This window comes from Bison bison, unplaced genomic scaffold (genome assembly GCF_000754665.1).
Source record: "Bison bison bison isolate TAMUID 2011002044 unplaced genomic scaffold, Bison_UMD1.0 scf7180017864145, whole genome shotgun sequence".
NCBI classification, from domain to species: Eukaryota; Metazoa; Chordata; class Mammalia; order Artiodactyla; family Bovidae; genus Bison; species Bison bison.
In genome coordinates, this window is record NW_011494717.1 from 8,090,740 (window position 1) to 8,116,440 (window position 25,701).

Here is a 25,701-nt window from a genome sequence, read left to right on the forward strand (position 1 = left end):
AGTATCTAGGTTGGTCATAACTTTCCTTCCAAGGAGTAAGCGTCTTTTAATTTCATGGCTGCAATCACCATCTGCAGGGATTTTGGAACCCAAAAAGATAAAGTCTGACACTGTTTCCCCTTCTGTTTCCCAAGAAGTGATGGGACCAGATGCCATGATCTTAGTTTTGTGAATATTGAGCTTTAAGCCAACTTTTTCACTCTCCTCTTTCACTTTCATCAAGAGGCTTTTTAGTTCCTCTTCACTTTCTGCCATAAGGGTGGTATCATCTGCATATCTGAGGTTATTGATATTTCTTCTGGCAATCTTGATTCCAGCTTGTGCTTCTGAATCCAGTCCAGTGTTTCTCATGATGTATTCTGCATATAAGTTAAATAAGCAGGGTGACAATATACAGCCTTGACGTACTCCTTTAGCATAACCTGAGCTAATAATGTTGTTGTTATTCAGTTACTAAGTTGTGTCCAACTCTTTACGACCCCATGGACTGCAGCCTGCTAGGCTAACGTGTGCTTCACTATCTCCCAGAGTTTGCTCACACTCGTGTCCTTTGAGTTGGTGATGCCATCCAATCATCTCATCCTCTTTCGCCCCCTTCTCCTCTTGCCCTCAATCTTTCCAAAAGATCTTAGAATCTTTTCCAGTGAGTTGGCTCTTTGCATTATGGTGTGTAATGGTAGACACGAATTGGCAAAGGAAATACTGGTTGATATTCCTGTTTGGTTTGTAAAAAGTAAAGAATGATAGAAATACTGGCAGTCTGTTTCAATTAGCAGTAGAGAATTGCCCGGTTAGTTCTGTGGTAGCAGTTTAACAGAGAAATAGGGGCCTTTTGAGTGTTGATTTACAAATAAGACTGTTATTTAGCAAAAAATAGAAGTTTGTGTGGATCTAAGAGAATCTTCATGGGAACACTGCTTATGGAGATGGTCCAGTCATGAAGGAAGAGTATAAAAGCTATAGAGAGGGTTGAGAACATTGTGTGAGCCCTGAGACTGTAAAGGTCTTACAAAGGTTTTGCTGCCTTCAAAGAGGTGAATATTGGAGGTTAGTGGGGTAAATTCTTCAATTTGGATTATAAGAAGAGGAATTTAAAATGATGACTAGAATAAAATTTTGGTGAAGAAAACTCATCTGAAGGGAAATTTCAAATGAGAAATAAATTTTTGTTTGAAGATAGTACCATATACTTTAGCAAAAGTGATTACTTGATATTTATCCTTCTTTCCAGAGATGAAAAATCATATTTTTGAGGAAAACAGCAACTGCTGATGGAACACTAAGTTTCCAGCATGACCCAGAAACAGAGCATCCAAGGTTGTAAAACATTAGAAAATGGAAAAAAAACCATTATTCTGGAGACCCAAAAAGTACAACGTATCAAAATCAGAACAGAAAGCAGTGTTGATTTGTTTCTTTCATATCAATGGCAATGCTTATGCAGGACTTTTTAAAATTGATGTTTTTATTAAGGCAATTGTAGATTCACATGCAGTTGTGAAAAATAATACAGAAGGATCCCTTGTGCACTTTGCCCAGTTTCTCCTAATGGTAACATTTTGTGAAACTATAGTATCACAACCAGGATATTGTCGTCTGGCACAGCACACCAGTCTTATTCAGATTTCTCTAGTTTTACTTGTACTCATTTGTTTGTGTATATTAAATTCTCTGCAATTTTGTGACTTTTGTAGGTTCATTTTGCCACCACCACAGTCAAGATACTGAACAGTTCCAAAGGACAAGGATCCTTTGTGTTCTTTTTTAACTATACCCTGTCCCCCAAATTTGTTCTCCATTTATAAAATTTTGTCATTCACAAATATAAAATAAATGGTATCAAGAGGTTGTAACTTTTTGGGATTTGCTTTTATTCAGTTGGCTTAATTCCTTGGTGATTCATCCAAGTTGTGTGCACCAGTAGTTCCTTTTACTGCTGATAGTATTTCATGGCATGCATTCCCTACAGTTTGTTTAACCACTCACCCATTGAGAAACACATGAGTTGATTCTGATTTTTGCCTGTTGTAAATAAAACTGATATGAATTTTTGTGTAGATGTTTTTGTATGATTATAAATGTTCATTTCTCGGGGATAGATGCCCAAGTGTGCAGTTACTGGGTCAGGATGGTAACTGCATGTTTAGTTTCATAAGGATATGACTCTTCCTAGAGTGACCGTACTACTTTATATTCTCACAGGAGTTTGTGAGTGATCTAGTTTCTCTGTATCTTCACAAGTATTTGGTGGTGGTGCTCTTTTGTATTTTAGCTATTCTGGTAAGTGTATAGTAGTAATCTCATCGTGGTTTTATTTTGCATTTCCCTGATGGCCAGAGCTGTTAAAAACTGTTCTGTGTCCTCATCTGCCATCTGTATATTCTCTGCTGAGTTATCTGATTATGTCAGTTGCCTGTTTCTTGATTGGATTGGTTCCTTTTTTTTGTTTGTTTGTTTTTTCCTGTTTTGAAAGTTCTTTATACATTTTAAGTACTAGTCCATTGTTGAACATGTGGTTTGCAAATATTTTCTTCCAGTCTCTATAGTTTGTTTTCTTACTTCTTCATGTGGCCTTTTTTGGGGGGGGGAGGGGGTGGATTATATTTATTCACTTATTTTGCTGCATCAGGCCTTAGTTGTGGTATATGGGCTTCTCCCTACTTCTCAACTACTAATACATGGTTAGTAGTTGTGGCACATGGGGTTAAGGGTTAAATGCCCTGCGACATGTGGGGTCTTAGTTCCCTCACCATGGATCAAACCCATGTCCCCTGTGTTGGAAGGCAGATTCTTAACCACTGGACCACCAGGGAAGTCCCCACATGGGCTTTCACACAGCAAAAATTTTAAATTTAGATGAAGTTGAATTTATTAATTTTTCTTTTCACAGGTCATGTTTTGGTGTCTAAGAACTCTGTCTAGTTCTAGACACTGAAGATCTTTTCCCATTTTTGTTTGGTAAAAGTTTTGTTTTATATGTGAGCCTATAATATATTTTGAGTTAGTTTTTGTATTATGGTATGAAGTTTAGGTTCAGATTCTTTTATCTTGCTTAAGATGGTATCTAGTTGCTCCAGTACCATTATTGAATGTGCAGGCTTTTTTTAAAGTAGTCAGTCAGTTGATGCAGGTGTTCTGAAGGTTTCAGAGATAACCCTGGATGATGCTGTGGGATTGAAAGTTGATTTAGTGATTGACTCTGACTCTTATTTGCAATAATTTATTCTTTGCTTTCTGAAAGGTTTAAAAATTAAAATTAATTTTTATCAGTGATATGTGCACATATTTGAAGTTAAACTGCTAAAAGATTTATAGAAGTAACAAAATTAAACAGTCTCCTTTCTCATCCCCTCTCTAGTCCTATTCTTTAGAGGTATTGTCTACCTTTTCTGTTAAATATTGATATTTTTCAAAAGATAATATTACTGTTTTCAAAAGATATGCTATATCAACATCTTTTGAGTTACTAATTTAATATTAAATGAAACATTTAACCTTTTATAATCTTATCCCACTCTTTATCCCAATGTTTTTGTTAAATTGATACCCCGTGGGTACATTAATGTGCCCATGGGAATATTTCCTTTAAAACCAAATAGTCTGTTACAACTCTGTTTCCTTTTCTCTGACATTAAAAATTCTCTTTATTTGATTAATTTCCTTTACCCATTATCAAGTCTTCCTACATCTTCCAACAACCTCTCAAAATGAATTTCTGCACAGACAGACCATTAGAGATTATTGATACATGTTTTTTTCCTGGATACCTCTCTTTCTTCTACATCTTTATCCTTCCTGCTTCAGTTCCCTTAGCATCACTCATGTGAGAGACTGCTGTTTTATTGCTTTGGGTCATAGGTCGCTAAGCGGAGAAGGCGATGGCACCCCACTCTAGTACTCTTGCCTGGAAAATCCCATGGACGGAGGAGCCTAGTAGGCTGCAGTCCACGGGGTCGCAAAGAGTCAGACGCGACTGAGCGACTTCCCTTTCATTTTTCATTTTCATGCATTGGAGAAGGAAATGGCAACCCACTCCAGTGTTCTTGCCTGGAGAATCCCAGGGATGGGGGAGCCTGGTGGGCTGCCGTCTGTGGGGGTCGCACAGAGTCGGACACGACTGAAGTGACTTAGCAGCAGCAGCAGCTTCTTACAAAAAGGGTGTATGGCAAAGGAAATTTTTTGAGACTTCCCATGTTTGTTTGTATTTACTTAACTGTGTTGGGTCTTAACAACATGAGGGATCTTTGTTTTGTCATGCAGGATCTTTCTTTGTGGCACCTGGACTCTCTAGTTGTGGCACACTGGCTCCTGAGCACATGGGCTCAGTAGTTGTAGTGCGTGGGCTTAGTTGCTCCACAGCATATGGGATCTTACTTCCCTGACCAGAGACTGAATCTGTGTCCCTTGCATTGCAATGCAGATTCTTAACCAATGGACCACAAGGGAAGTCTTGAGAATTCCTGTATTTGTTGTTTAGTCGCTAGTGAGTGAGTGAAGTCATTCAGTTATGTCTGACTCTTTGCGACCCCATGGACTGTAGCCTAGCAGGCTCCTCTGTCCGTGGGATTTTCCAGGCAAGAATACTGGAGTGGGTTGCCATTTCCTTCTCCAGGAGATCTTCCTGACCCGGGGATTGAACCCGGGTCTCCTGCATTGTAGGCAGACGCTTTACCATCTGAGCCACCAGGGAAGTCCCTGTTTAGTCGCTAAGTTGTGTCTGATTGTTTCCAACCCCATGGACTGCAGCATGACAGGAGTTTGCTCACCTCACGTCCATTGAATCAGTGATCCTGTCCAACCATCTCATTTTCTGCCGCCCTCTTTGCTTTATGCCCTCAATCTTTCCCAGCATCAGGGTCTTTTCCTATGAGTTGGCTCTTCGCATCAGGTGGCCAAAGGATTGAAGCTTCAGCATAAGTTCTTCCAATGAACGTTCAGGATTGATTTCCTTAGAATTGACTGGCTTGATCTTCTTGCAGTCCAAGAGACTCTGAAGAGTCTTCTCCAGCACCACAATTCAAAAGCATCAATTCTTTGGTGCTCAGCCTTATTCATGGTCCAACTCTCATATCTGTACATGACTACTGGAAAAACCATAACTTTGACTATACAAACCTTTGTCAGCAAAGTGATGTCTCTGCTTTTTTAATATGATGTCTAGGTTTGTCATAGCTTTCCTTCCAAGGAGCAAGGGTCTTTCGATAATCATGGCTGCAGTCACTGTCCACAGTGATTTTGGAGCCCAAGAAAATAAAATCTGTCACTGTTTTCCACTTTTTTCCTTTCTGCTTGCCATGAAGTGATGAGACCGGATGCCATGATCTTAGGTTTCTTTTGAATGTTGAGTTTTAAAGCCAGCTTTTTCACTCTCTTCTTTCACCTTCATCAAAAGGCTGTTTAGTTCCTCTTCACTTTCTGCCATTAGAGTGGTATCATCTACATGTCTGAGGTTGTTGATATTTTTCCCAGCAATATTGATGCCAGCTTGTGATTCACCCAGCCTGGCATTTGGCATGATGTATTCTGCACATAAGTTAAATAAGCAGGGTGGCAGTATACAGCCTTGACATACTCCTTTCCCGGTTTTGAACCAGTCTGTTCCATGTATGGTTCTAACTGTTGCTTCTTGACCTGTATACAGGTTTCTCAGGAGACAGGTACTGGTATTCCTGTCTTTTGAAGAATTTTCCACTGTTTGTTATTATCCACAAAATCAACGGCTTTAATGAAGTCAGTGAAGCAGAAGTAGATGTTTTTCTGGAATTTCCTTGCTTTCTCTGTGATCCAAAGAACGTTGACAAGTTGATCTCTGATTCCTCTGCCTTTTCTAATCCCAGTTTGTACATCTGGAAGTTCTCAGAGGTTCATGTACTGCTGAAGTCTAGCTTGAAGGATTTTGAGCATTACCTTACTAGTGTATGAAATGACTGCAGTCGTATGGTAGATTGAACATTCTTTGGCACTGTCCTTTGGGATTGGAAAGAAAACTGGCCTTTTTCAGTCCGGTGGCCACTGCAAATTTTCCAAATTTTCGGACGTATTGAATGCAGTGCTTTCACAGCATCATCTTTTAGGATTTGGAATAGCTCAGCTGGAGTTCCATCACCTTCACTAGCTTTGTTTATAGTAATGCTTCCTAAGGCCCACTTGACTTCACACTCCAGGATGTCTGGCTCTAGGTAAGTGACGATACCATCGTGGTTATCCAGGTCACTTAAGACCTTTTTTGTATAGTTCTTCTGTGTATTATTCCTACCTTTTCTTAATCTCTTCTGCTTCTGTTAGGTCCTTACTGTTTATGTTCTTTATCATGCCCATCCTTGCATGAAATGTTCCTTTGGTATTTTAATTTTCTTGAAGAGATTGCTAGTCTTTTGCATTCTGTTGTTTTTCTCTTTGCAATGTTCTTTTAAGATGGCTTTCTTGTCTCTTCTTGCTATTGTCTGGAACTCTCCATTCAACTTGATTTGTCTTTACCTTTCTCCCTTGCCTTTCGCTTCTCTTCTCTTTTCAGTTCAGATCAGTTGCTCAGTCGTGTCCGACTCTTTGTGACCCCATGAATCGCAGCACGCCAGGCCTCCCTGTCCATCACCAACTCCCGGAGTTCACTCAAACTCACATCTGTCGAGTCGGTGATGCCATCCAACCATTTCATCCTCTGTCGTCCCCTTCTCCTCCTGCCCCCAAACCCTCCCAGCATCAGAGTCTTTTCCAGTGAATCAGCTCTTCACATGAGGTGGCCAAAGTACTGGAGTTTCAGCTTCAACATCAGTCCTTCCCAAAGAACACCTAGGACTGATCTCCTTTAGAATGGACTGGTTGGATTTCCTTGCAGTCCAAGGGACTCTCAAGAGTCTTCTCCAACACCACGGTTCAAAAGCATCAGTTCTTCTGCTAGCTGTTTGTAAAGCCTCCTAAGACAACCACCCATGTTTAACAATGCCTAAATTCTTTGTCTGAATGAAAAGTTTGACAGGGCCTAGGATTCTGGTTTGAAAATAATTTTCCCTTAGAATACTGAAAATTTGTCTTTTAGTTCCTTTCTGATGTTGCTGGCAAGTCCAATACCATTCTGATTTTTTACCCATTATTTCTGGCCTGGTTTATCTCTGCAGATTTTTAGGTTTTTCAGTGTTTTGAATTCTTGGTAACAGATGATATATCTCAGTGGGTAGGTCTTTTGTTTTTTCAGATAAATGCATCCTTAATATTTGGTGGGTCTTTCCAGGTCCTTAACTTCAAGTTTTCTTGCTTTTTTCCCTCCTATGATTTTGTTCCTTTTTATTTTCTGTTTTTGGATGTTGGACTCCTGGATGATCATATAATTTTCTATTTTCTAGCTTGCTAATTCATTCTTCTTGGGAGATTTCTTTGAGTTTATCTTTTAACTTCTCTATTTGAAGACTTTATTTCACCTGTAATATATTTAAATTTCTAGTGCTTCTTCTTGTTTATTCTTTAAAATTTTTTTTTAAGTATTCTGTTTTTGTTTTATAAATACAGTAACTTTTTTGGAAGATAGTTTATTCTACATTTTATTTTTTGACTCTTTTCTTTCAGGTTTTCCATGCCTACCCTCTGCCCCCTCCCCCGATGTTTGTTTTATTCTATATTTTATTTTATAGGCCTTTTGCTAATGATTGGTGTTTCAGGGTGTACATTTATAATTGAGAATGGGTCATTGAATCAGCTATGCTTCAATACAGTTTTTTTTTTTTTTTAATGCAAAAAAAGAAGTGGTTGAAAGATGTTTGTGAGCTTTGTGAACATGGGTGGGGCTTTTTAATCTCCCTGGTTTTAGTTTCATCTCCACACTCCAGTGGGCTTCTTGTTTTTAAATTCAGAGTATGTCAGTTTCAGATTTTCTAGAGAATAAACCTTTAGACTTGTGCTGTAAGTGGAGTGGTAATATCTGGTTATGTGAAATGGAGGCTGTCTTTATAAACCTTTAATCAAGCCCTCACTTTCTGTTGGGTTTTCCTGGTGGCTCAGCTGGTAAAGAATCCGCCTGCAATGTGGGATACCTGGGTTTGATTCCTGGGTTGGGAAAATCCCCTGGAGAAGGGAACAGCTACCCACTGCAGTATTCTGGCCTGGAGAATTCTGTGCATTGTATAGTCCATGGGGTCGCAAAGAGTCAGACACAACTGAGTGACTTTCACTTTCACTTTCTGTCTGGTATCTGATACCTCCTATATTGAGACATGAGTTGTCTTGCTCCTCATTGGTATCTGCTTCAGTGGGTTCTAAGGTCGTAAACTTCTTCATCTGTTGTGGTTAGTTACAATGTCTATTATTGAAATCAAGGTAAGCTATTTATATTTTTTTCCCTTAATGTTTTGGTGTGACTTTGGAGAGAAGGGATGAGAAAAATCTTTCTCCTGTAGTTTAACTGGAATTTGAAGTAATTTTTGACTCCAAATGATTTTCAACTCCACTTTTTAATGAATAACATCCAGTAAAATTAGGGATGAATGGTAACTTTGGTACTGTTTTTATAAATATCCAGTTTGTTGCCAAAATACAGATATTTTTGTTATTTAAAATAGTTAGATAAATGTAGTAGGGAATCAGCATTCACAATAGCTAAAAGAGCTTTTGGGACTTCTGGTGGTCCAGTGGCTGAGACTCCGCACTCCTACTGCAGGAGGCCCAGGTTCAATTCCTGGTCAGGGAACTAGATCCCATGTGCCACAGCTTAGAGTTCACATGCCTCAGCTGAGACCCAGTGCAGCTAAATAAATTTAAAAGAAAAGGAAAGAAGTTTGATTTAGATGTATAATATATTCTTTTTTTTTAGATATATAATCTTGGTTGATTTACTTGAGGGGAAGGAGTATTTTTTGCTTTTGGAACAGAATATTACTGTAGTCTTCAATTTCAGTCTTTTTCTGTTGACGTATATACTGTTTTATAAAATACTAACAAGTGATTCAGCAAACTCATAATCTGCCAGAGGATTGCAGTGTGTCCTATATACTGTAGCACTTGGCTTTGAATGATAAGATATCTCCCTCTTGATTTTTAGCTGGTTTGAAACCTACTGGTAAAGTATGAGTATTTTACCTCTTTATATATTCTTAGTCTTACTAACATGCCTTTGACTTCCTTAAATTAGACATTAATGGATATGTGTGAATTTTAAAAAATCCAGTAGTGTGTGTCTGCATATTTTTGTATGTGGGGATATATACTCAAGATAATAAATGGACTAGAGTGCTATGGAAGAAGTGAAGTCATTCAGTTGTGTCTGACTCTGCGACCCCATGGACTGTAATCTGCTAGGCTCCTGTGTTGATGGGATTTTCCAGGCAAGAATACTGGAGGGGGTTGCCATTTCCTTCTCCAAGAGTGCTATGAAAGGTAAATGTAAATCAAAATGATTGTTCAAATGTCAGCTCTTTACTTAAGTAAGAGTTCCAAAAACTTCATTCTTTTGGAAAATGTCAGACCTACAGAAAAGATATTTACTCTAATGAATCCCCTTTCGTCTTTCCTTTACATTCACCAATTGCCAATATTTTACAGCATTTGCTTTTATGTCTCTTTAGAGTTTATTTTGTATATGATGTGGTGTCTGATTCAAAGTAGATTGAAGATCTGTATGTCAAGGGGAACACAGTCACTTTTCAAAAATAAAGTAGAAAATTAAATTACAAGCCTTTGCGATTACTGTTGAGGTTTTACAGTGTGTCAGTCACCATGGATTCAGTGGTGAGTAGCACAGACTTGGTGCCTGTCCTTGTGGAGTTTCAGCTATAGTGGGGAATTGTGAAAAGTGCACCAATATAACACTACTTGCTGCTCTTCTAAGACATTTTATATTTGTGGGAAATACAAGCTTTATGCCCTTTAAGACATCTCATTTTTTTGTTTTGTTGTCTTATCTTACAAAGTTATGTTTGCTATACCTCAAGAAAGAAAATTTTTTCCTAAGATGTAGAATTTTAAACAGTCAGCTAGTAACACTTACATGTATCTAGAGACTAAGCTTTCATCAACTCTGAATATAATCCAGACCCAAAACATATAGTATACTTAGAAATCCCCTAAATTAAAGCCACACACAGTACTTGGTGTTTTCTTAGCGCCTTACTGACTTTGATTTTTAACTCTATTTTAGACTCAGAAGAAGCAGCAGACTTTTGCTGTTATGTAGGTAACATGCCCAGCCAGCAGTAATGAGACCAGCTAGACATTTTAGGCAGGAAACCTGAAAACTCTAACAAAGATTAAAGATTGTATTACTGTACAGTAGTTACAGATTTTTTAAATTTTATGTATTTCTTTATTTGGCTGCTCCAGGTCTTAGTTGCAGCACCTGGGATCTTTAGTTGTGGCATGTGAACTCTTAGTTGTAGCTTTTGGGATCTAGTTCCCTGGAAGATTCCCCTGGAGAAGGAAATGGTAACCCATTCCAGTATTCTTGCCTGGAGAATCCCATGGACAGAGAAGCCTGGTTAGGCTACAGTCCACGGGGTGGCAAAGAGTCGGACACGACTGAGCGACTTCACTTTCACTTTCCCTGACCAAGGATCCAACACGGGCCCCCTGCCTTGGAATTGAGGAGTCTTAGCTGTTGGGCAATCAGGGAAGTCCCTACAGTTTCAGATTTGTGAATTGATGATTATGGCCAATGAGAAGATGTCCTTTTATTTTTTGGGCAACCCACAAGGCTTGCTGGATCTTCTGGATCTTGGTTGCCTGACCAGGGATTGAACCTGGGCCTCAGCAGTGAAAACTCCAAGTCCTACCCACCATTGAACTGCTAGGGAATTCCCAAGAAGAAGTTCTTTTATTTCCGGTAGTCTTTGTCAAGGTAGAAACTTTGATATATTTTGGAGACATTAAAAAAAATGAGCTTTTGTGCCTTATGTATGCCTAATCAAAGTTTAACTTTTGTGAAATAATTTTTGTACAAGATAATAGATGAATGATTTATTATAATATCATGAAATTCTTTCTTGTATTAAATTTAAAAAAAATTGGGATGCATTGATGGAAAAGTGAAGCCTGAGGGCGAATATAATCCAAACAAAATTATGAGTGGATGAGGTAAATTTGAGATTTATTCACTAACTCTCAAGTATTGGGATTGTTGAAGGGTTATCTTTTAAAATGTGAGTGAACTAGTTGGGATAAATATAAGGATTTTTTTTTCATATTGAATGAAACATTTACAGAAATAATTTCTCTGTTTTACATGGATTCAAGAAGGGTCTGCACAGATGTGTGAATGTCAGGACCATAAAGAGCATCTTAATGAAACTAGCTTATAGCTAACATCTATGATGGACTTTCAGGAAGTCAGCCATGCTCTAAATATGACTCCCTTGATAATAGTGGGCTTTTTGGATAACTCAGACAGGGTTTAGCAGTTTATCTGTACAGTAAGATATTATAATTAAAATATTATATAACAGGTACAAGCAACATGTGTACTGTTTCCTTCTGTATGTGACTAATGGTTAATGTGTGCTTAAGGGAATAAAAATAATTTCAGTGTTAACCTGATAGTTCAATATAACTATAAATATGTATTTATAATTTATAAACTATAAATTCAGTATAACAATTTCTATACTATAATAACATGACTTCCACCTCTAGTTTTTCTTCAATTTCTTTTCTGAAAAATTTTCTTTATTAAGATGTCTATATGTAGGTGCCACAAATTATAGGACTTTTTTTTTTAAACACAAGTAATTTGAAATTTCTTTAGACCGCTACACATATTTTCTTGAGCTGACTTTCACTTTTTTCTCGGTTATGCTTTTTAGCAGGCACTGTTTAAGTCATTGGTGAGGAATGTTCTCACTCTTTGCTGTAAGTTGTGGTCTTCCTATTAAATGATGATTTCCAACTCCAGCAGTGATTTAGTTAAGCACAGTTTACCGTTTCAGAACTTTCCTCAGTCTCAGGTAATATTCTCATCTTTGGCATTCAGTCTTGCTTGGAAACTTTAGCTCCATAAAACTATTTCTGCTGAATGAATGTTTCTTTGAACATTTTGCCTTTTTCCTGATCTTCTATTGAATTTTAGCAAATTTACTGAGTTCAAAATTGTTTCAGTCGAGTGAGAATTTTTTAGGGAACTGTGTTTTCAAATACAGTTTGCGTGTGCTATAAGGTGAAATTCGTTGGTTGATGGAAATGAGTGGCTAGAAACAAGTGGAGGTCTTGAAACATTAATTTTAAGGAAAACATTACAGCTGACTTAATTTCAAGAGTAAATGATTTAAAATATTTGTTAATTTTTTCTTCTTTCAGGAAGATGTGTTTACACATCTTCCTGAAAGCAATGGTGTCAATATGTCTCCCTGGTATTGCATGATATATGCAGTACAGTTGTGCATATGTTGTTTTGTAAATTTTGAAATGCACCATGGAGTACTATTACAGCATGGTTTATCCTCCTTGCTATTTGTCGATTACGTTTTCTCACATAACTGCCATGATCTGTTTTCAGTGGATGATTTTTAAAAGGCCATGCATGCACACAGCATGTTGGAAAAATGCCAGTAGTAGACTTGCTTGCTGCAGGGTTGCCACAAACTCTTCAATCTGTAAAAATTAACAGTGTCTTTGAAGCACAGTAAAGTGAATTGCAATAAAACGAGGTATGCCTGTATGTTATTTCAGTTCATTCTCATAGTAATCCTCTGAGGAAATTTGTATATCCCCATTTTGCTAATCAGAAAATTGAGGATTAGAAACATTAGGAAATTGAGCCAAGAAGGTCATACAGCTAGCTAGTAAGTGGTGAAACCAGAATTATTAATCCAGGGCCCTCAGATTCAAGCCCATATTCTTTCCAGTACAATATATTAGAGAACCTGGAAATACAGACTTTTAAAAGAGTAAAATCATTTAAAATCTCTTTTTCAAGAGTAATTTCTTTGAATACATAATTTTGTGGTAGTTATAAACAGACTGGGCTTCCTTGATGGCTCAGATGGTAAAGAATCTGTGTGCAGTGCAGGAGACCCAGGTTCTCTGGGTCTGGAAAGTCTCCTGTAGAAGGGAATGGCTGCCCATTTCAGTATTCTTGCTGGAGAATTATAGTCCCGTGGAGTTGAAAAGAGTCCAACATGACTGAGCAACTTAACACTTCACTTTCAGAGCTTTCATTCACTTACAGACTAGATATAATTTTATAGATAAAGAATTTGATTTGCCCACTCAGCTGCAGGTTTTTCCTGCATGTATCCCTTCTGTTGATAATTGTAAGTATCCATTGATCTTCCCAACATCAAACATCATACCCCTTTATTTGTAAAATTTAAAAAACTTTTTGCCTGTGCAAGGTCTTTGTTGTGGACTTTCTCTAGTTGCTGTGTGTGTGAGGGTCTTCTCTTATTGTGGAGCATGCGGGCTCGCTAGTTGCAGGGTTCGGGCTTAGTTGCCTTGTGGCATGTGGAGTCGTAGTTCCCAAACCGGGGGTTGAACCCAAGTCCCTGGGTCTGGAACATTGCCTGGAGTAGGAAATGACAACCTGCTCGTGTTCTTGCCTGGAAGATTCCATGGACAGAGGAGCTTGACAGGCCACAGCCCATAGGGTCGCAAAGAGTCAGACGTGACTGAGCCACTAAGCACATAAGAATGTATAACATAGAAAGGATAAGTACTGTGATGTCCCTCTTCTTTGGAGTCCATTCTTTGCTCCTCACCCTCAATGTAATTTTGATGGCAATACTGTTTTTCAATACATTTGTGTATTAGGAAGTGACAGCTTCTTGCTTTCCCCTGCCACCACCCCTTGCCATCCCCTGCAAACCCAGCTGACTTTAAACAAGAGCAAAATGTTTGAGGATGTGTCACTTCTAGGGTTAGTTTATTAAATGCTCAGCAACCAGAACCTCTTGATGAGGGTGAAAGAGGAGGGGGAAACAGCTGCTTTAAAACTCAGCATTCAAGAAATTAAGATCATGGCATCCGGTCCCATCACTTCATGGCAAATAGATGGGGAAAAAGTGGAAGCAGTGACAGGTTTTATTTTCTTGGGCTCCAAAATCACTGCGGACTGTGACTGCAGCCATGATACTAAAAGACGCTTGCTCCTTGGAAGGAAAGCTAGGACAAACCTAGACAACATATTAAAAAGCAGAGACATCACTTTGCTGACAAAGGTCTGTATCACTCTAATGGCAGAAAGTGAAGAGGAACTAAACAGCCTTTTGATGAAGGTGAAAGAAGAGGGTGAAAAAGCTGGCTTTAAAACTCAACATTCAAAAAAAACCTAAGATCATGGCATCCAGTCTCATCATTTCATGGCAAGCAGAAAGGAAAAAAGTGGAAAACAGTGACAGATTTTATTTTCTTGGGCTCCAAAATCACTATGGACAGTGACTGTAGCCATGATTATCAAAAGACCCTTGCTCCTTGGAAGGAAAGCTATGACAAACCTAGACATCATATTAAAAAGCAGAGACATCACTTTGCTGACGAAGGTCTGTATAGTCAAAGCTGTGGTTTTTCCAGTAGTCCTGTACAGATGTGAGAGTTGGACCCTAAAGAAGGCTGAGTGCTGAAGAATTAGATGCTTTCAAACCGTGGTGTTGGAGAAGCCTCTTGAAGAGTCCTACTGCAAGGAGATCAAACCAGTCAATCCTAAAGGAAATCAACCCTGAATATTCGTTGGAAGGACTGATGCTGAAGCACCAATCCTTTGGCCACCTGATGTGAAGAGCTGACTCACTGGAAAAGACTGATGCTGGGAAAGATTGAGGGCAGGAGGAGAAGGGGCAGCGGAGGATGAGATGGTTAGCTTGCATCACCGATTCAATGGGCATGAATTTGAGCAAACTCTAGGGGATAGTGAAGGACAGGGAAGCCTGGCATGCTGCAGTCCATGAGGTTGCAAAGTCAGACAAGACTTAGTGACTGCACAACAGCACAACGAAACCTCACCAAGAACCCACGTTCTCTTGCATCCTGCCACTCAGTTTGTCCTCCAGCCAGCTCTCTCAGCGTGGAGGTAACTGCAGCAGTTTAGGCTCCAGACATACTGAGTCATAACATCATCCAGAGGAAAAGGGACAGTTTCTTCCTTATGTCTTTTTCCCCTTCCAGCTTTTTACTTTGAAAATTTTCAAATGCGTTGAAAATTTGAAAAGGTAATGTGACTATTCACATATATATCCTTCATGTAGATTTTCTGATTATTAAGATTTTGCTGCATTTGTGCACTCGTACTATTTGTATTTTTTATTTTTTTGCTAGACCATTTGAGAATTTGAAAGTAAGCTGCAGATATCATGTTACTTCATCCCTAAATACTCCAGTATGTATCCCCTCAAAACAAGAATGTTCTCTTATGTAACTACAATATCATAATTACACTCAAGAAATTTAATATTTGTTGTTGTTTAGTTGTCAGCTGGGTCCGACTCTTTTTTGCTCTTATTCATATTTCCTCAAGGTTTTTGCCTCTTTGACTGGGGGGTGGCTGGTGGTGGAGGTGTCCAGAGTCCAATTCAGGATTATGAATTTAGTTGTCCTGTCTCTGCTTTTTTTAATCTAGAGCAAATCAGATCCTGACATTGACCTTTTTGTATGAATATGTCTTAAATATTTTATGTCTTAAATATTTTATTAAGAAAATGGCTCACATTTTGGATTTGCTTCCCTGGTGGCTCAGATGGTAAAGAGTCCGCTTGCATTGCAGGAGACCCTTGGGTTGGGAAGATCCCCTGAAGAAGGAAATGGCAACCCACTCCAGTAATTCTTGCCTGGAGAATTCCGTGGACGGGAGCCTGGCGGGCTATAGTCCATGGGGTCATACAGAGTCAGACATGACTGAGTGAAAATCTTTTTATTTTTTCCTCATGATTAGATTAGAATTAAACATTTTGGCAAAAATGCTGCTTAGGTGATGTGTCTTTCTCATTGCATCACATCTCAGTGCATAATGTTATTTTGTCCTGTTATTGGAGATGCTAAGTGTGAGCCCTTGGGTAAGATGGAATCTGCTGGGTTTATCCACTAAAGATATTTTCCCTCTTTGTAATTAACACATCATGGGTAAGGACTGTGCTATGAGACTGGGGTCTATCTTATTTTTTTAATAGCATTTTACTTGTTGGTTTGATCCATGAATGAATCAGTTGTTAACATTTTGGGTTGACGAAAATGTTCATCTTTTTCTCATTTCTTTTTATATTATTATTATGACTGTACCATGTGGCTTGTGGGATCTCCGTTCCCCAACCAGGGACCAAACCTGTGTCCCCTGCATTGGAAGGTGGATTCTTAACCACTGGACCATCAGGGAAGTTCCCCAAAGCTTTATTCTTAATACTTAGCCACGAAACTTTATAGGGGGAGGTGTACCTGGTAAATGGAAGTATGGTACAACCAGTAGTCCCTCAAGTTCTTATTCTCATGGTTTCATGTTGAGTCCAGTTGTGAAACAAAACCTCCTTAGAAAGTCCCCAGTCTTTTATCATGTGCCTTCAAGTGTTTTCTGTTCCTGTTTGTTGCCCACAGAAAGGCTTACTTGGTGTTTTTAGATAGCACTTGTAATGACCCTGGGACTCTGAAAATATTTTTAAAATTTATAGAAGTATAAATAACCATTTTGCCATGGTGTTTGTGTAACTGTCCTCTTACATGTAATTTTCAAATTGTGGTATTATTTTAGGTGCTGAAAGCTTAATTTTGATTCCATAAATTGGATGAAGGAAAACATGCCATTAATGGGGTGATGATTTTCCTATTTGAAACATGACTATCTTTTTGTCAAGTTATTCTGCTAATGAAGCCAACAGATTATGATTATTGACTCATTAAAAGTTTTTGAGTGAAAAGAAATTGAAAAAAACGAAAATTTAGAGGAACTCTCATTTGACCTAAACTATGCTTCACAAAAATCTTTTGTAGCTTCATTTGTTCTTGTCCTCTTTGGACACAGTCTTAAGTAACTATTGTCTTTTGAATTAAATGCTGATGATGCTTCAGACTTGTTACTTTTTGTCAGTATTAACACTTTAAACATGAACTTTTTCTGAGTTGCTGCTTAAAGGGCTTACTGTAGAATATAGTTTGGTTGTAGATATAAACTGTATAATGATAAAATTATCATAGTGAAAGCATTTTTATTATGAATACTTTTTAAAATAATTTCACATACATATATATTAGGTTAGCCAAAAAATTTCTTCAGTTTTTTTCCATAAGATGGCTCTAGTAGCACTTAGTTGTCTTTAACTTTATTTGAAACAATTTAGATAGATTCTGTTGTGATAGCTGTCACATCAGTGTGCATTAAAAAAACCAACTTAGAAAATTGGTGAATTTTTGTGTAACCAATACTGAGGATGGAAGAAAAAGCATTTTCAGTGTATTATACTTTATTATTTCAAGAAAGGTAACAATGGAACTGAAAGGCAAAAAAGATTTGTGCAGTGTGTGGAGAAGGTGCTGTGACAACCTGTCAAAGGTGGTTTGCAAAGTATAGTGCTGGAGATTTGTTGCTGGACAATGCTCCACTGTTGGGTAGACCAATTGAAGTTGATAGTGAGCAAATCGAGACATTAATTGAGAACAGTTTACATTAAGCCATACGGGGAGGTAGACCAACATACTCAGAATAGCCAAATCAAGTGTTGAAGATCATTTGCATCATCTTGATTACGTTAGTCATTTTGATGTTTGGGTTCCGCGTAAGTTACGAGTAAAAAACCTTTTTTGACTATATTTCTACACGTGATTCTCTACTTAAATGTAATGAAACTGTTCCATTTTTAAAACATATTGTGATGGTTCATGACAAGTGGATTCTATGTAATAATGTGGAACAGAAGAGACCAGTAGGGCAAGTGACATAAACGGATCACACCAAGGCTGGTCTTCATCCAAAGAAGTGATGTTGTGTACTTGGTATGATTGGAAGGGAGTCTTCTATTATATCTCCTTCTGGAAGACCATCAGATTTGTTCCAACAGGTACTCCTCCCATCTACACCACCTGAAAGCAGCACTCAACTAAAAACGTCAGGAAATATTCAACAGAAAACACCTACTCTTCCATCAGATAATGCAAGACTGCAGGTTTCTTGGATGACCAGGCAAAAACTGTTATAGCTTGGCTGGAAAGTTGATTCATCTGCCATATTCTCCAGACATTGCACTTTTGGATTTCCATTTACTTCGGTCTTTACAGAGTTCTCTTAGTGGAACAAATTTCAATTCCCTGAAGATTGTAAAACATACCTGAAAGAGTTCTTTGCTCAAAAAGATAAAAAGCTTGGGGAAGATGGAATTATAAAGTTGCCTGGAAAATGGCAGGTGCTGAAACAAAACGGAATATGTTGTTCAATAACGTTCTTGGTGAATATGAAAAATGTCTTTTATTTTTACTTAAAAGCCAAAGGAACTTCTTGACCAACCCAGTAATTTTCCCATTTATTGCACTGACTGGTGACCTGATAACTTACTGCATTTCGAGGCAGCAGCTTCAAACGTTCTCTTTCCAGCATCTGTTAAAACCAGAGGGAACTGGGGACTTCCCTGGCGATCCTTTGGTAACTGCAGTGGCCCAGGGTTCAGTCCTTGTTGTGGGAACTAAGATCTCACAAGCTGCTATGCTACGTCACTTCAGTCGTGTCCGATTCTGTGCGACCCCAGAGACAGCAGCCCACCAGGCTCCCCTGTCCCTGGGACTCTCCAGGCAAGAACAATGGAGTGGGTTGCCATTTCCTTCTCCAATGCATGAAAGTGAAAAGTGAAAGTGAAGTCGTTCAGTCGTGTCCAACTCTTAGCGACCCCATGGACTGCAGCCTACCAGGCTCCTCCATCTATGGGATTTTCCAGGCAGGAGTACTGGAGTGGGATGCCATTGCCTTCTCCGTCACAAGCTGCATAGGAAGTCAAAAAAACCCAAAAAATCAGAGGGAACTGGCTGGCTGCCTTTTATTACGCTTGATATCAGCTTGCTATGTTAGAAAGGGAAATGTCAGTTGTTTTAAATTTGTAAAGGGTTGGAAAAGAGCAACAGGTTATCTCTGGTCATCTTTTTAGATGTAACCATGTGTTAAAAAGTGATAACTGTTTGCACTGAACATGTGCCTCACATAACTACTTGGTAGAACCTTGGCAGAAATTAGTTACCAGTCTGCCAAACTCTCCACTTACTTTAATGCGTCTTTGTTTAAAATGTGGAGTCTGAGACAGTAAATTGGAACACAGCATTTTGGGAAACATCGCAAATGAAGACTCTTCTGGTCAAACAGACTTAGTGATCACCATGCTTGTAGTAGGTTGGTGAGGGTGATACACATGCATCAAACAGAAACATCAACCAGAATATTTCTCTAATTAGATAGTTACTATGAATAGAAAATATATTGTGAAATCAGAATGAATCAGGGAATGGGGAGGTGGCTCATGGAATTCTGTCCTGAGGAACTGGAATTTATGATGCTATCTGAGATACTATTTGAAGTTAGAATGAGGAGAGAAGGAAGAAATTTTTCAACAGAGGATATAGTCAGGGAAAGGTCCTTGGTGAGTAAAACAGCTTATCTAGTTCAAAGAACTGAAAGGCGTATGCTGCAGGGGTGAGTCAGGTAAGGCGAGCAGAAGCAGTAGCTGTTGAAGCAGGGGTGCTGGCCTGATCATCCAGAGTCCGGTAGTCCATACTAACAATTTGAATTACACTGGAAGTCTAAGCAGGTATGTGACATGGTTAAGATTAAAATTTTTAAATGGTGGTTGGTCCAGACCATGCAGAATGGATTAGAGTTGAACTTTTCTAGTGAAGACTTATCAAAGGTGTATTTAAATTCTTACTTGTATACTGAGTAATGTTCAAGGATCGTAAGAAAGTATTTATGAAAGTGCCTGTTGGTGACTGTGACACTGAGCCTTTAGTTTTTGAGAAGTGATCTTTTAGTGCCCAAATACATGTGAAAGATACTGAGCCAGGGGACAGAATTCTCATCATGGTTAATTTGCTTTGTGAGCTTAAGCAAGTAATTTAACCTTTGAGCCTCTTTATCTGTAAATTGGGCATGTTAGAGAAATGTGTGTTTAACTTAATTGTGTTAATCACTTAACTCTAGTTAACATATGGGCTGAGTCTTGCTGAGTCATTTTCTCAGACTCTGTGGGCAAGGCTTAATTAAAGCCAGTTAAACAAACTTAAAGATATCTCATACCTCTTTGGTAGAAGTTAGAGAAAAGAAAGTTGTTGTATGTTTTATTTATTGTCTTTTAATAAAAAGGTTTTTTGCAGAGCAGTTAGTGTATCATTCCACACAGATGATTCATTGTTGAGAGAGAATACAGTACACTGTAGCTAGGGGACGGGACTACTGAGGCACCTCTTTGTATTTTAAATTTAAGAATTTCTGATTTGCCTTATGCCTGTTACATCTATAATTTCATATATATATATATTTTAATTAGAGCTGTTAATGCATTCTTAGTGTCTAATGGCAGCCTCTTTTTCCTCTCTAGGCATCGAGATGCTTTGAAATTTTTATGGCCCCCAAATTGGCTTTAAACTGTGATTAAAGCTAATGGTCCTGTCACCAGTAGCAAGCACCTGTCTAGTTGATGTCAGTAAACTGCATGTTGGCCTTTGTATTTAAAAAAGATAATCCTAACTGTCTTTGAAACTGTTGGATTACAGTGTTCTGGCATTTCAGATTTATGTTTTCCTATAATTTAAACTTTTGAGGCATATGTTGAAGATATTAATGTCTTAGGTAGCAAGATGTTTAAAAATCGGTAACAGTCTTGGTTTTGGAGCATTATATTTCCATGTGTGTTAGTCTTTGATTTCTCCTTATTTTTGATTGCCTGTTATATTGAACCATGAAGGATGGGCAGCTATAAATACTCTGAGAGCTTCTTGATTTTAATGATTGGGCTCCTTGGATTTGAAACTTTTTATGCCAGCTTTACCATGGAAGTTTGTGTTTCTCAGCTTTAAGTTTCTTTTTTTCTGTTTGACTTCTGGCCTTTTCACAAAATCTTTTGGCTCTTCTGGAAAGTTGAGAAATTTGAGCTTGTTTGTAGGCTAGAGTGCAGTAGACATGGTGGGGAATAGATTAAATCATGAACTTGTGGTCTGAGCAAAACATTTATTAAGTCTGGTTTTATCTGTGTGTGTGTGTTTTAAACCATTTTAAAAATCATTACATTTTCACAGTCACTTAATGGAGTGACTGTACCTCTTTTTGAACTTCCTGGATTTTTTTTTCCTTTTTGGAATTGATTTTTATTTCATAATACTTAATATAGTTCAGCAAAATTTTTGGAGTACTCCTGCTTTCCTTCTTATGAGCCTTGTGCAGTTCTGAAGAGGGCAAGGTAGGTTACTATTACATTTCATGTGTGTGAAGCAAAGTTAAATGACCTTGATAATGTGTCAGCTATATCAGAGCCAGGTCTTAAACATGGAAATAGAAAGCTTTGCAATTAGAAACATTTGGATTTGTTTTTTTGACTCCACCTAAATTTCCTCATCTGTTAAGAAAAAAAAAATCTTGCAAGAATATTGGAAGGCGCAAATAAAATACATAATGAAAGCTATCTAACATCTTATAGCATGTAGACTATCAACATATATTCATCTACCTCTGTGGTTCTCAAAATTTGGATCTTCTCAGACCCCACCTGTGGATCTTTTTTGACCAGAAAGTCAAAACTATTTTCATATTAATTCCAAGATGTTATTTGCCATTTTTCATTGTGGTAAATTGTAAAGTTTATCATTTTATATGAAATCGCTGGTCTTTGTGTGAATCAGGACAGTGGCACCAAGCTGGACTTGTTAGTATTGTGTTCTTCACCACCATGGACTCACAGGAGAAAACAAAGCTTAATTTCACTAAGAATGTCCCTGATGAAGCCAAAAGAAATTTTAGGTATCTTGATCCATGAGCGCAAAATGGGAAGTAAATATAAAATACTTCTGCCTCATTCTGTAACCGTGATGGCTGTTTCAAGGAAAAGCACTTGTGAAATTGTTTAAATTGGCCACTTTTTTTTTTTTTTTTTGAGAAACTCCATTTATCCTTGAAAGAACAACTGGCATCCTGTGGTTATTCAGACTTGAGTATTTGGCAGACACTTTTTCAAATGAATGAAATGACAGTATTTGTTGCCAACGAAAAATTTATGCTTTTAAATGAAAATTAGAATTTTGGAAAACTTGGGTCTGCTTCCATGAACTTGACAGCTTTCCAATTCTTCGAGATTCTCTTGATGAGGTCCATGTTAATATTAGCAAATAATTTTTTTCATATTGTGTAATGAGATGTGTCAGCATTTGGAAGGATTGTGTAGCTTAGTGAACTAATGTTTTCCAAATGATGTTATAAAATCATGCAAGGATAAAAAGATCCACTAAGAGTGTAAAGTAACTGATGAATTTAATGTAATAGAATATGAAAAATTCATTATGATTTTAGGTTCCACATTGCAACTAATCTTTAAAAAGTACAGCTTGGTGAGTTTTCTTATGTCAAAGAATATTTAGGATCATCTGAATAAGCTCTTAAAATAGTCCTCCTTTTCCAACTATATATCTTCATCCATCTAGGCTTTCTTCTATACTTCATATTCCTCATATGTTTCAGTCAAAGCAGTGAATTGCAACAGACTGAATGCTGAAGTAGATATGAAAATTGTGGACTATTAAGCTGGACATTAAAGTTACACACCTGTAAAATCATGCCACTCTTCTCGCTGTTTTTGTTTTGGAGAATATAATTATTTTTCGTAAATATATTTATGGGTTTATATATTTTAAAATACGTTGAAAGTGAAAGTCACTCAGTTGTGTCTGACTCTTTGCGACCTCATGGACTATACAGTCCATGGAATTCTCCAGGCAAGATTACTGGAGTGGGTGGGTAGTTGTCCCTTCTCCAGGGGATCTTTCCAACCCAGGGACTGAACCCAGGTCATGGGCGTTGCAGGCGGATTCTTGACCAGCTGAGCCACCAGGGAGGCCCAATACTGGAGTGGGTAGCCTATCCCTTCTCCAGCAGATCTTCCCCACCCAGGAATCAAACTGGGGTCTCCTGATTGCAGGTGGATTCTTTACCAACTGAGCTATCAGGGAAGCTCAATTTCTTGCATTAATAATTAAAAATTCTCTTAGTTTTAATTTCTGATATGGTAACTATAAATTTATATAATCCACATAAAAGCTCATTGGGCTTTTTGAGTAATTTAGAAGTTACAAGGGGTCCTCAGAACAAAAAGTTTGAGTACTAGTGGTGTGTACCTCTTCATTGCCTCTGTGGTCCATCCTAGCTCAATTTATAATCTAGTAGCACAGACTGACACAAAATGAAAAGTCAAATGGTAGGATACTGTATGAAATAATGATATTGGGAAAAGTCACTTAAAGGGAATCCATTCAAAACAGTAAAATTTCCTAGCAAATAATGGAAAACCCAAAAATGTTGGGAAATTGTTGAGAAATGGAATTAAAACTTAATGAAACCTAGTTTGTTTTGTCTTGTATTTGACAAAATTTAGATAACTAATTCTTGGTTACTTTTTGGCATTGAGAGAAGGAATCTAATGTTGGAAAGGTTGGCATACTTTTTCTGATAAAATTATGTAAATAAAATCCTTGAATCTTTTGACTTTTATAGTATGAACATTGAAAGTCATTAAAAACATGTTTAATAGTCTTACTTGTTTCTTCAAGAGACTCTCTTAACCCTTTGTTCATATAATTTTAATTTTAGGCCCACTTCTGCTTATCTGTTTATCGGTTAACTATCTATTCCTTTGTCAGTGACTTAGCAGTTCTTCCCTATCATTTTTAAAATTTTATTATTTTTGTTTGTGCTGGGTTTTTGTTGTGAAGTGTGGGCTTCTCACCATGGCTTCTCTTGTTGTGTGGCCCGGGCTCTAGGTGCGCAGGCCTAGTGGTTGCTGTGTGCAGCTCTAGGGCACATGGAGTTCAGTTGTTGCAGCACCACAGGCTCAGTTGCGGCTCGTGGGCCCCAGAGTGCCTGGGCTCATTAGCTGTGGAGTGTGGGCTTAGTTGCTCCATGGCATCTGTAGTCTTCCCGGTCCAGAGATTGAAACCTTGTCCTCTGTATTGGCAGGCAGATTCCTATCTACTGTGCCACCAGGGAACTCCTTCCCTGTCGTCACAGTGCACCTTTTACTGGATTTCCAGTCTCTGTTTATAACTAAATTTACACTGTATTATTGGAACATATAGTAAGAGACATAATAAGGATGTCCATGTGATGGCTGAGAGGTAGATGATAGTAAGTTCTCTATTTATTAGTATTTTCATGTTATATCTAGCTTTTTACAACCTTGTGACTTGAAATCTAGGTAAGGAAGACTTCTGTGGGCGTGCATGGAATCACTCTGCAGCATGTGGAATGTTTTAGGAAATGTAAAGGGCAAGTAAGAGGGTGCTCCTTTCAGGCAATTTGGAATTAATGCTTTCTATATTGTTATATAATTGTTACTCTATTTGATTTAGAAATGGTTAATTTTAACAGTTTAGAAGTAGAGTGCTTTGTTTTTAGCAGTCTTGGGAGCCCTCTAAATAGAAAAACAATTCCTTATTTGTTCTATGCTTGCAGTGAAAGATAACCAAGATAACCAATTAATGGGAGGTTGATATAAACCAGTATGAGTTAGAAGTGGGCTTGAACTTCTTAGATTTGTGCCTGTCATCATCATTTTGTAGCATAGCACAAAGAGAAGAAGAAAGAGCAATTGATAAAAGTTATGGAATGGAGAGATTGAGTTGAGTGACTGAATGAATCCTTGGATTTTTAAATTCCAGAGACTATAAACTTAAATACTTCCTTTGTTCTGCTCTGTAGTAATCTTTTGGTAGTATAGAAGTGCTGTGCTGTGCCTAGTTGACTGTATGACTCTTTTCGACCCCGTGGACTATAGCCCGCCAGGCTCCTCTGTGCCTGGGGATTCTCCAGGCAAGAGAGAGTGGGTTGCCATGCCCTCCTCCAGGGGATCTTCCCAACTCAGGGGTCAAACCCAGGTCTCCAGCATTGTAGGTGGATTTTTTACTGTCAGAGCCACCAGGGAAGCCCAGTATAATAGTAGACATAACTTTATACTGGAGACAGAAAAATAGCTTGGTTAACAATGAATTTTTTAAAATAGGCAAATGACTTCATCTCTTGGCCTTCATTTCTTGTCTGTAATAAAAGTAATACGATCTAACACTTAGGCTAGCTAACATGCTTGAAACTGTACTAAGGGGTTTACGTGGGTTGTCTTTTTGGTTCTTACATTAGCATTGTTCGAGAGATGGTTTGTGGAGTCCTACAAACCTATAGAGAAATAGCAGTGTCCCAGAAGTAATGCCTCTGTGAGAGAGCAAAGCAACATTTCTTCAAGAGATTTGAAGGAAAGTGACTTAAAGGCCAAAAAACATGCATACTACTTTGGGGCTTTAAAAGGGGACAGTAAGGACTTTCCTGGTGGCTCAGTGGTAAAGAATGTACCTGCCAGCACAGGAGACACGGGTTCGACCTGTGATCCAGGAAGATCTTACATGCTGTGGAGCAACTAAGCTGATGTGTCACAACTACTGAATCCCATGTGCCCTAGAATCCATGCTCTGCAGCAAGAGAAGCTACTGCAATGAGAAGCCCACGCACTGCAACAGAGAGTAGTCCCTGCTCACCACAACTAGGAAAAGCCCATGCAGCAACAAAGACTCAGCACAGCCACAAAAAAT

General features: G+C 38.2%; 1 protein-coding gene and 1 non-coding gene across 2 annotated transcripts in view; one reads left to right on the top strand and one right to left on the bottom strand.

The window, feature by feature from the left end:
- The window catches only part of RAB10 (RAB10, member RAS oncogene family), a 62,103-nt gene that overhangs the window by 6,961 nt on the left and 29,441 nt on the right, over positions 1 to 25,701 (top strand). The gene's annotated exons all lie outside the window — the stretch shown is intronic.
- Positions 4,618 to 4,690, bottom strand: TRNAC-ACA. Its single transcript has one exon. It is a non-coding gene; the product is annotated as a tRNA-Cys (tRNA).